This window comes from Limulus polyphemus, unplaced genomic scaffold, assembly GCF_000517525.1.
Source record: "Limulus polyphemus unplaced genomic scaffold, Limulus_polyphemus-2.1.2 Scaffold300, whole genome shotgun sequence".
Taxonomy (NCBI): domain Eukaryota; kingdom Metazoa; phylum Arthropoda; class Merostomata; order Xiphosura; family Limulidae; genus Limulus; species Limulus polyphemus.
The window spans coordinates 49,995-59,288 of record NW_013665910.1 but is presented as its reverse complement, the minus strand read 5'-3'; positions in this window follow the sequence as shown (position 1 = coordinate 59,288).

The following is a 9,294-nucleotide window of genomic DNA, read 5'->3' as shown; positions in this document are numbered from 1 at the left end:
GGTGTCCCTAACGTGCAATTACCTTAGAGAAACTCCAGGTATGAAATTTTTAAAAGCTTAACGTACACTATATATATCTGACCTAGATTAACAAATGACAGTCCTTGTATAGTTTGCGCGAATATTCGAAACAAACAAAAGCAAGGATTGGTTAACACGCTCAATATGTCTTTAACAATTATATTTCATTATATAGAAAATGAGCATAATGAGCACTTTTGTTGAAGGTAAGAGATGGAGAGGACAACTATAAAAGTTGGAATAAAATGATTCTACTATACATTTGTCAAACATCCGTGTCACGAAGCATCAAAATGACTTGTTATTGAGATGTCAATGATCTTTTTCATCATTTTATTCCTTACTTCCTGCAGAAATTTCGAGAAAATATAAAAAGTGATAGCCATTAAAAGATAGAGCAAACAAGTCCTTTTATCTACTCTTTTTTTATCTGCAGAAATCGATAAAAAATATCAAGGAATTGCTTAGTTAGATAACTTTCGATGTATGTAAAGAAATATACCAACTAGCAACAATTTTCGTATAAACAGATTTAGATTGCTATAAATATCAGAAAAGCAATCTGTTTACGTTCTAACATCTGCTTGCTTTATTGCTGCTATTGTTGTTTTCTCAATGCAACGCTATACAATGGAATATATGCATTTCGTCCACTATGGGAATTGAACCCCGGATTTTTAGCGGTGTGTAAGACTGTAAACTTACCACTGGCCCACCGGGGAACGTCTGTTTTAATGACTGTGTTAAAAGATTTTCATGTTAGGTTTGTTGGATAATATCTCAAAGCAAGACTAGTTTCTGCTGTTTAGGCTATAAGTCTATAACAAAGTTACTCTGGTCAGTGGTTACACATTTCTGCTGTTTAGGCTATTAGTCTATAACAAAGTTACTCTGGTCAGTGGTTGCACATTTCTGCTGTTTAGGCTATAAGTCTATAACAAAGTTACTCTGGTCAGTGGTTGCACATTTTATGACGTCTTCGTAGAATTTTCTTTGAACTGTTGTTGCAAAGTAAAATTAGATTTAATACCGTGATTTTTTTTTCTCTCCTCAAGTAGTTAGCAAAACTTTCAAATCTTCTCCACGCCATGTTTAAAATGATCATAACTCTGATTTCTTAATTTTTCTTATTCTTATGCTTATCTAACACAACCGGAAAGAGAAGTTTTAGTTTTTTGCTGAATACACGTGGTCAACGGTTAATGGATGATAAATGAACGGTAGTATGAGAAGTGAAAATAAATATTATATTATAATATAACAGTTAAAAGGTTAGAAAAAAAATAAATCAGATTCGATTGTGATGACAGTAATTATATGATAATGACTGTTTGAAAAGAAGATAAGAAAACCCATATTTATGACGATGTTTTAATAATGCATTTTCGAAACGCTTTATATCATCTTTACGTTTGAATCAGTCTTACAAGTAAATAATATTTTAGCAAGGAAAATAATATTCAAAACAAGATTTTCCCAAAACGATATAAACACGTTATACCATAAAACATATTTTTAATAGTTACAGTATGAATATTTTCAAAATTTAAAATATAACTTTTGTTTGTTTGTTTTGAATTTCGCGCAAAGCCACACGACGACTGTCTGCGCTAGCCGTCCCTAATTTAGCAGTGTAAGACTAGAGGGAAGGCAGCTAGTCAGCACCACCCACCGCCAACTCCTGGGCTACTCTTTTATCAACAAATAGTGGAATTGATCGTCACATTATAACGCCTCCACGGCAGAAAGGGCGAGCATGTTTGGTGGAAAGGGGATTCGAACCCGCGATCCGAAGAATGTGAGTCAAACTCCCTAACCACTTGGCCATGCCGGGCCCGAAATACAACGTCGAACTGATCAAGGTTAATTAAGGATAGTCATTGAAAAAAAAAAGGACACCCTTTTGTTCATAAAAAAACAGTGGCACAGCGGTATGTCTGCAGACTTACTACGCTAGAAATTGGGTTTCGGTACCCGTTGTGGGCAGAGCACAGATAGTACATTGAGTAGCTTTGTGCTTAACTTCAAACAACAACTTACCTAAAAAAAATAAAACAATTTCAGCGATCGAGTAAGAGGTTTTTTTCTTTCGCTTTGTTTTCTTTAATTTAACTCACAAACATATAATAATTGTTGTGATACGTTAATCAAATAAAAATACAACGTGAAAAAGAAAACTTTTCTTTTGCTTTAACCGTGGAATTAATGAAGGGGTGATATGAAGCACATAGGCTTTCTACACGTATTTTTCTAAACTATTTATACACAGAACCGCCCCCAATGGCACAGCGGCATGTCTGCGGACTTCCAACGATAGAAACTGGGTTTCGATACCCGTAGTGGGCAGAGCACAGATAGCCCATTGTGTAACTTTGTGCTTAATTACAAATAATACACAGAACCGATTGTGGGTCCATAGGTTTCCTATTTATTTTGTATATAAAGTGAGGGTTGGGATACATGTTATCACCTACTTTATAAACCTACTTCAGAATTTAAATGTGATGTATTTTATCGACAAAATAACTGTTTTCACTAACCTAACTTACAATCGAAAACAAATTTTTAAAAAAGAAAGTACAATTTAATTTAACTTTTAATTATCAGCGAAGTTTGTGTGTCTGAAACATTGTTTTTAATTATTAAATGTAGGCATTCAATTTTAAACCTGTCTGTGAGTTTTTACCCTTTTATAATTCTTTAATATAAAGTTTGCTTTAGCCCCATAAAAAACAACTTCAGCGTTGAGAATACGAATCATAATATAAAAATAACATTACGCTCATATGTTTCCTGTTCCTTATAGTCGTTCAGCAACCTGTAAGACCAAGGAACACACAAGATATGTTTAAATGTCGCTTAAAGAACTCTTGAGAAAAACCTGTAAGTATGAACTTCGATATCGTTATGTGCAAGTGTTCATTTTCTATTACGTTACTTACCTTTAAATAAGCTTTTATAGCTTTCGAGAATGCTATATGTGGTAGTAAAAGTTACACAAACATAAGCTAATGTATAACATGAAAGTGGAGAGAAGATATTTGATAGGGTATAAAAGATTTCAGTAACCTAGACCTTTAGAAACATGATTAATTTCCTGAAATGATTACCTTAGAATAGCTACATCGACGAACTTTGCACTTTTCGAGTATGTGCATTAATACCATCGTAGCAGTTTTCAATGTGCAAACAGTCTGTGGTATTAAACTTAATATTTAATATATCTTCGGAGCAAACAGTTTAGAACCATAAAATAGAGCACAGGATATATATATATAAGCCAGTTCAAATTGTGTGATCACAAAAAGAATAAAATATTAATAGCTGTTTTTAAGTTAACGGAGGCGAGCTGTTGAAGTTTATCATGTGCTGTATTAAACGGTCTTTTCTATAGCAATGTGCTAAGTTTCAAAACGAACCTATCCGATTGATGTGATTCATTGCAACCAAAGTCACTGTTCCTCATTCTCTCAAAATTTCCTCTTTAGATCTATATAACAAAAAGCTGCTAGACCAGGCTAGTGCATATCCATAAAGATAAACTTAGATAGTTATTTGAATGTAATATATCATATGTTAAATTACGATAAATGAAATTTGAAAGTGTGACTTATTTAGTTATAAATTTTCATCTGATAAGATGAAACAGGCATGGGAGGCTAATGTACACATAAAAAAACACGATAAAGGTAAATTGACAGTGTACCTTGAGATCTTATCTAATTTTAATTATCATTAACTTCTGATGAAGGAAAGCTACCTACACAGAGTCAAATATGTGAAGTATAGAATAATGTATTTATGTAATATAAATCTTTATATTAGTGAGGTGGGCCAGGTATGTAAAGCATAGAATAATGAATTTATGTAATATAAATCTTTATATTAGTGAGGTGAGCCAAGTATTGAAGTATAAAATAGTGTATTATGTAATATAAATCTTTATATTAGTGAGGTGAGCCAAGTATGTGAAGTATAGAATAGTGTATTATGTAATATAAATCTTTATATTAGTGAGGTGAGCCAAGTATGTGAAGTATAGAATAGTGTATTATGTAATATAAATCTTTATATTAGTGAGGTGAGCCACGTATATGGAGTATAGAATAGTGTATTTATGTAACATAAATCTTTATATTAGCGAGATGAGCCAGGTATGTGAAGTATAGCATTGAGTGTTTATCTAAATATAAGTTTTGATATTAGGAAGGTGAGTTGTGTATGTTAAGTTTAGTGTATTTATCTAAATATGAACGTTGATATTAGGAAGATGAGTCAGGTATGTTAAGGCTGCCATATAGATATCAATATAAACTTGACTTTGGTAAGCTGAGACAGATACGTCAAGGCTAGTGTATGTATTTAAATATAGTAAGGTATATAGTAAGGATAGGCACTGAGTCTGATGTATTTATCTAGATATAAACCTTGACAGATTTGTTATGCTACTGTATTTATATAAATACTAACAAACGTACTCAGCAATGTCAAAGTTAAAAAGTAATGCCACAAATGGACCCTTCTGCCGCCTTTTCCACTATCTTGAGCCATAGTACTTGAACCGTTCGTCAGTAAGAAAGGTACGCGTGTAGCTTTCAACGACACGTCCCTTTAACGTCAGCTTCACGTATTTTGCTTACCGACCTTCTGATTTAGTTAAACTCTCAGTCGCGAATCAAGGCTGTAAAATTGAAATGGCTGCCAAACTCGAACCTTTCTTTTAATAGCTTATCCGTTCAAATGTTAGTTATTGTTTTTTTGAAGGGGGGGGGGTCCATCTGCATTTTATACCAAATGCCATCGAAATTGATTCAGCCAGGCCTTCACCACAGTTTGTGGCAACAAACAGACGGACAGTTCTTATTTATATATTTTAGCATAAAGCTTTCGCACTCTATAGCAAATTTCAAAGGTTATTTCATGATTCTCAGAGGCTACAATGTATCGGTCAAGCTTTTCCATTATCCCCAATTACTTCAATAGCCATCCAAAGAGGGGGGGGGATCTGTAAAATGACTATTCTAATGTAAATGTATCACTGTACAGTGTACATAAACCATGGTGGCCTAGTGGTTGGAATAAGAGAGGGGGTCTAGTAAAAATGTTTAATTTATAGTTTATCGATAGTTTTAAACCATTGCATAATAATAAACATTGAATATTTTTATCCAATTTTGAGCTCTGTAAGAAATATCGTATAATTTTTCTGATTTCTTAATGATATGTGCACTGAGCAGTGTTTTCTTGGGCTTTGTACAGTGATAAAATGTTATTATGCAAAAATGAGTTTCATAACAGCACAACCTGTGCCCAACTATACGTTAAGATAGCCAATGATTCGTACCCGAAAACACAGTTTCAATACACCACTCCCGGGATCCTGACTGAGACGAGGAACACAAAATTAGATGCCAGATTCCGGTTTAGCTACCCTTAAAACCCACTTCTAGAACCCTATCACGCGTGGGTGACTTTCCAGGCGCTCTTCAGTTCCACTTTGTAGGGCGTCTCCGCCAAATAGGTAAGGAAACATCCGAGCCTGCCAAGTTTAGTCCTGCTAACTGAAACTGTGTAAGAAGTTCGCGGATAAACAAAAAAAGCACACACTTGATTTAATATGGGGTAAATAAACCAAGGTAAAGTTGAGCTGATGCAAGTAATTGAATTCCTTGTATATTGTAAAAGTAATTTTAGTTATACTGTAACACATTATAACGTTTTTGTAGATGTTAAGAAGAAAGTACTAATCCTCCTGAATATATACAGTCAAATCTTTGTGTTCAGCAACTATATAATAATCGCTTTAAATTGAAAAAGAAAAGACACAGGATCAATTAAATCGCGGTAACTATATCATTAGCTTACTAGCATGTTCTATATGAACACATTACACTGAAGTTTAGTAAAAAAAAATTTTCCTTCGTTTACTATACATCCGACCATAGTAGAAGGTCATTCAGGCTCTCAGAAGTTGTTCCGTCACATTCAAGGTAACAGTAGACTGTATTAAAACGCACTTTCTTAGACCATCAGAAGGTAAACAACAAAGACGGCGCGTGAGTTTACCGTGTCAACCAGAGGCACGTAGGTGGGCATATTAATCAAACGATGTTTACTACAGCTTGAACGCTGTTTAAGTAGAACAAAAAACACTTGAAAAACCTAGTGATGGATTTATCTGCGAAAGTACGAACACTATCAAAAGCACCACGCTGCTTGCACAGCCGCGTTAGTTTACCCACATAACCGATAATCTCTCGGCTGTCTAGGGACATAATGTTTTTCGTCGAACGCTTTTTTCTACACAATAAATACTCTATAAATATCTCTATAGATGGAGTTATATGTGACTTGATAAAATCCACAGCCTTAACTGGTATGCATAAATGTAATTCGCTAAACAGATATGTCTTGGTCGATGACTAGCCAATAAGGAAATAACCTAAAAAATATAAACATTTCAATAATTGCAATTTATATTTTAAATACTTAGTTAAATAAACAAAATTAATTATTTTGATTGTCTTGACTAGAAATAATAATTTTCGGATGAGATTCAGAGGTTGGGTACGTTATATTAAAATAGTCTTGGAGCGTAACAACGTTGTTACAGTCTATGTCGTCACTCACGGTTATGCTGTACTTGAAGACCACACACCTTGATAAGCCCTGCAGTATAGTTTCCATTAAAAAAGGCTCCGTCGGAAGGATGTTATGTCTAATGCACACCACCCTTCCCAACATGCTTTCCATAATCCATCTAGTTTACGAGGACGACTGTTTCCTAATGCCAACTGAACAGTTAGATATCATAAAAATCCGGCGGCTTGACCGGTATGTTTTAGTATGAAATATCATGAATATTGCTTTCATTCTCCAGCTGATTAAGGTATGCGACAGTTGAACAGATGTGTCATGGAAGCCAATTGGGCATACGTAACTCATGTATCTTTTTCAGATAGAGAACATTCTAGATTATGCTTGGGGCACGTGGACGGCTTTTGTCATTAACCTTTGTATTCGTGCTTTCTCACCTTTTACAAAACGACATACTTTGAATATAAAGGCTGGGAAACGACTTGTTGCAGGTCTCTTTATGAATATTCCTAGCTGCGGATGTCCCTTGTACCTCATTAGATCAAAAAACAAAGAATATGAATCAACTTAGGGAACAAGGTCTCTTTATGAATATCTCTGGCTCCCTAAGTTGATCTATATTCTTTTTTATCTAATGAGGTACAAGGGACATCCACAGCTAGGAAATTTTAAATCCCTTATCTTGACACACCTCTATGAACTGAATGTATGAATATTTTCTGTCAGAAAGGGCTGCTAAATACCATTCCCCAAAACGATACATTTTATGTGACATCACACTATCTACAAAAAATCCAAACAATCTTGAAATGTAGTTCTGATACATTTCGTTCTACTGCGACTTTATATCGGATGTAGTTGTGACGTGGCTTATTGATTTACATATTTAAAATCGTTTTAATATAATATACGAAACCTTCTGTGAACTTTCTCTTACTTACATATTGATCATTTTTTCAAACAGAAAAAAATCTTTAAGAATGATGCTCATTTTTTTTACTCTTATCTATAATGTGTTGTTTTTTTCAAATTTATAAAGAGCTTAAAATCGTACAAGAAAATGCTCAAACAAAGCTAACTGTTTCATAAAAAAAAGAGACATTTTACACAATTCAAATTTCAGTTTGTAGTACAATCAGTAGGAACACAATAAACTGTTTTTAATTGTAACATATTTTCTCTTGTATCCAATTTATAAAAAAAACTGTCAAGTATCTGGATAAAAAAGTCCTATAGATGAAGTTGGCAGAAGCAACTCAAAACCATACTGTTCCACAACGGTTGGCTTGAGAAACTGATTTTTTTTTCTTTTTACAATAGACACACTTTCAGTCGTGCGAAAACAACTGGTTTCTATGGCAACAGCATCCAATGAAAGAATTAACATTTATATTTTTGTGCAGGTTATCTTTCTTCTCCAGAAAAAAAAAGAAAGAAAGAAAAACGAGAGACATTTTTAGTTAGGCAAATTTACTACTAGTAAACCCGTATTTTTGGATATGTTTGTCTTGCTACGTTTGGACTGGACGTTGAAACGTAGATTTAACTCTTTTTCGATCACGTAAACTTCTATATTTTACTAGATTGGTACATATCACCATCATCACGGAAAGGCAAGATATAAGAGGAAGAATCTCTTTAATCTTTCATTTTTTTAGATCTGTACTGAAGTGTATGAATTACCTGAGCTTTATCAGGGATCTGAAATAGAACAGAATAAAAACATAATATAAATCAATTTAAAGTTTACGAAATATACACCAACTTCATATCATAAAATGATAGCGATTTTTCACCAACAGTGATGTTTCGATTAGATTGAATTTTCCATAAGTTCAAGCATATTTTATTAACTATGATAATAATTATATCCGAATCTTTTAAAAGATTAATATAAATCACTAAAATGCTTCTAGTATCTAAAAAAATAATAATTAGATAGCAAAGCAACTTTTTAACAATTTTATGAAAAACTATAAAGCGCTAGCCTAAAAGTAGCAACAAATCATAGTGAAAAACAGATCGTTACTATTCTAATAATAAATCAATTCAACATTGGAGTAAATAGAGACTAATAAGATATGCAATAGGATTAAAGCTTGATTATACTATAGCAAAAACCCTCATAAAACTGACGTCTAACCTTAGTAACTAATACTTCCAGGCTAGTGTTAGGACAATATTTCATACTGATTGTTTTTAAGAAATGCAATAATTTAGATTATTACTAAAGCTTATAAGTGATGCGATTAGAAACCTGAATGTCATGGAATAATGAGCCAACTAAATAATTAAGATTATACATTTTTCAAAGTTTTTACGCTAAACACTGAAATCAAGTCACAGTTTTTACACTAAACATTTTCTGACATCCAGTCACAGTTTTTACACTAAACATTTTCTGACATCCAGTCACAGTTCTTACACTAAACACTTTCTGACATCCAGTCACAGTTTTCACACTAAACATTTTCTGACATCCAGTAACAGTTTTTACACTAAACATTTTCTGACATCCAGTCACAGTTTTTATACGAAACACTTTCTGACATCCAGTAACAGTTTTCACACTAAATATTTTCTGACATCTTGTCACAGTTTTTGCACTAAACACTTTCTGATATCCAGTCACAGTTTTTACACTAAACGCTTCAGACTTCAGATCAACAGCTACTT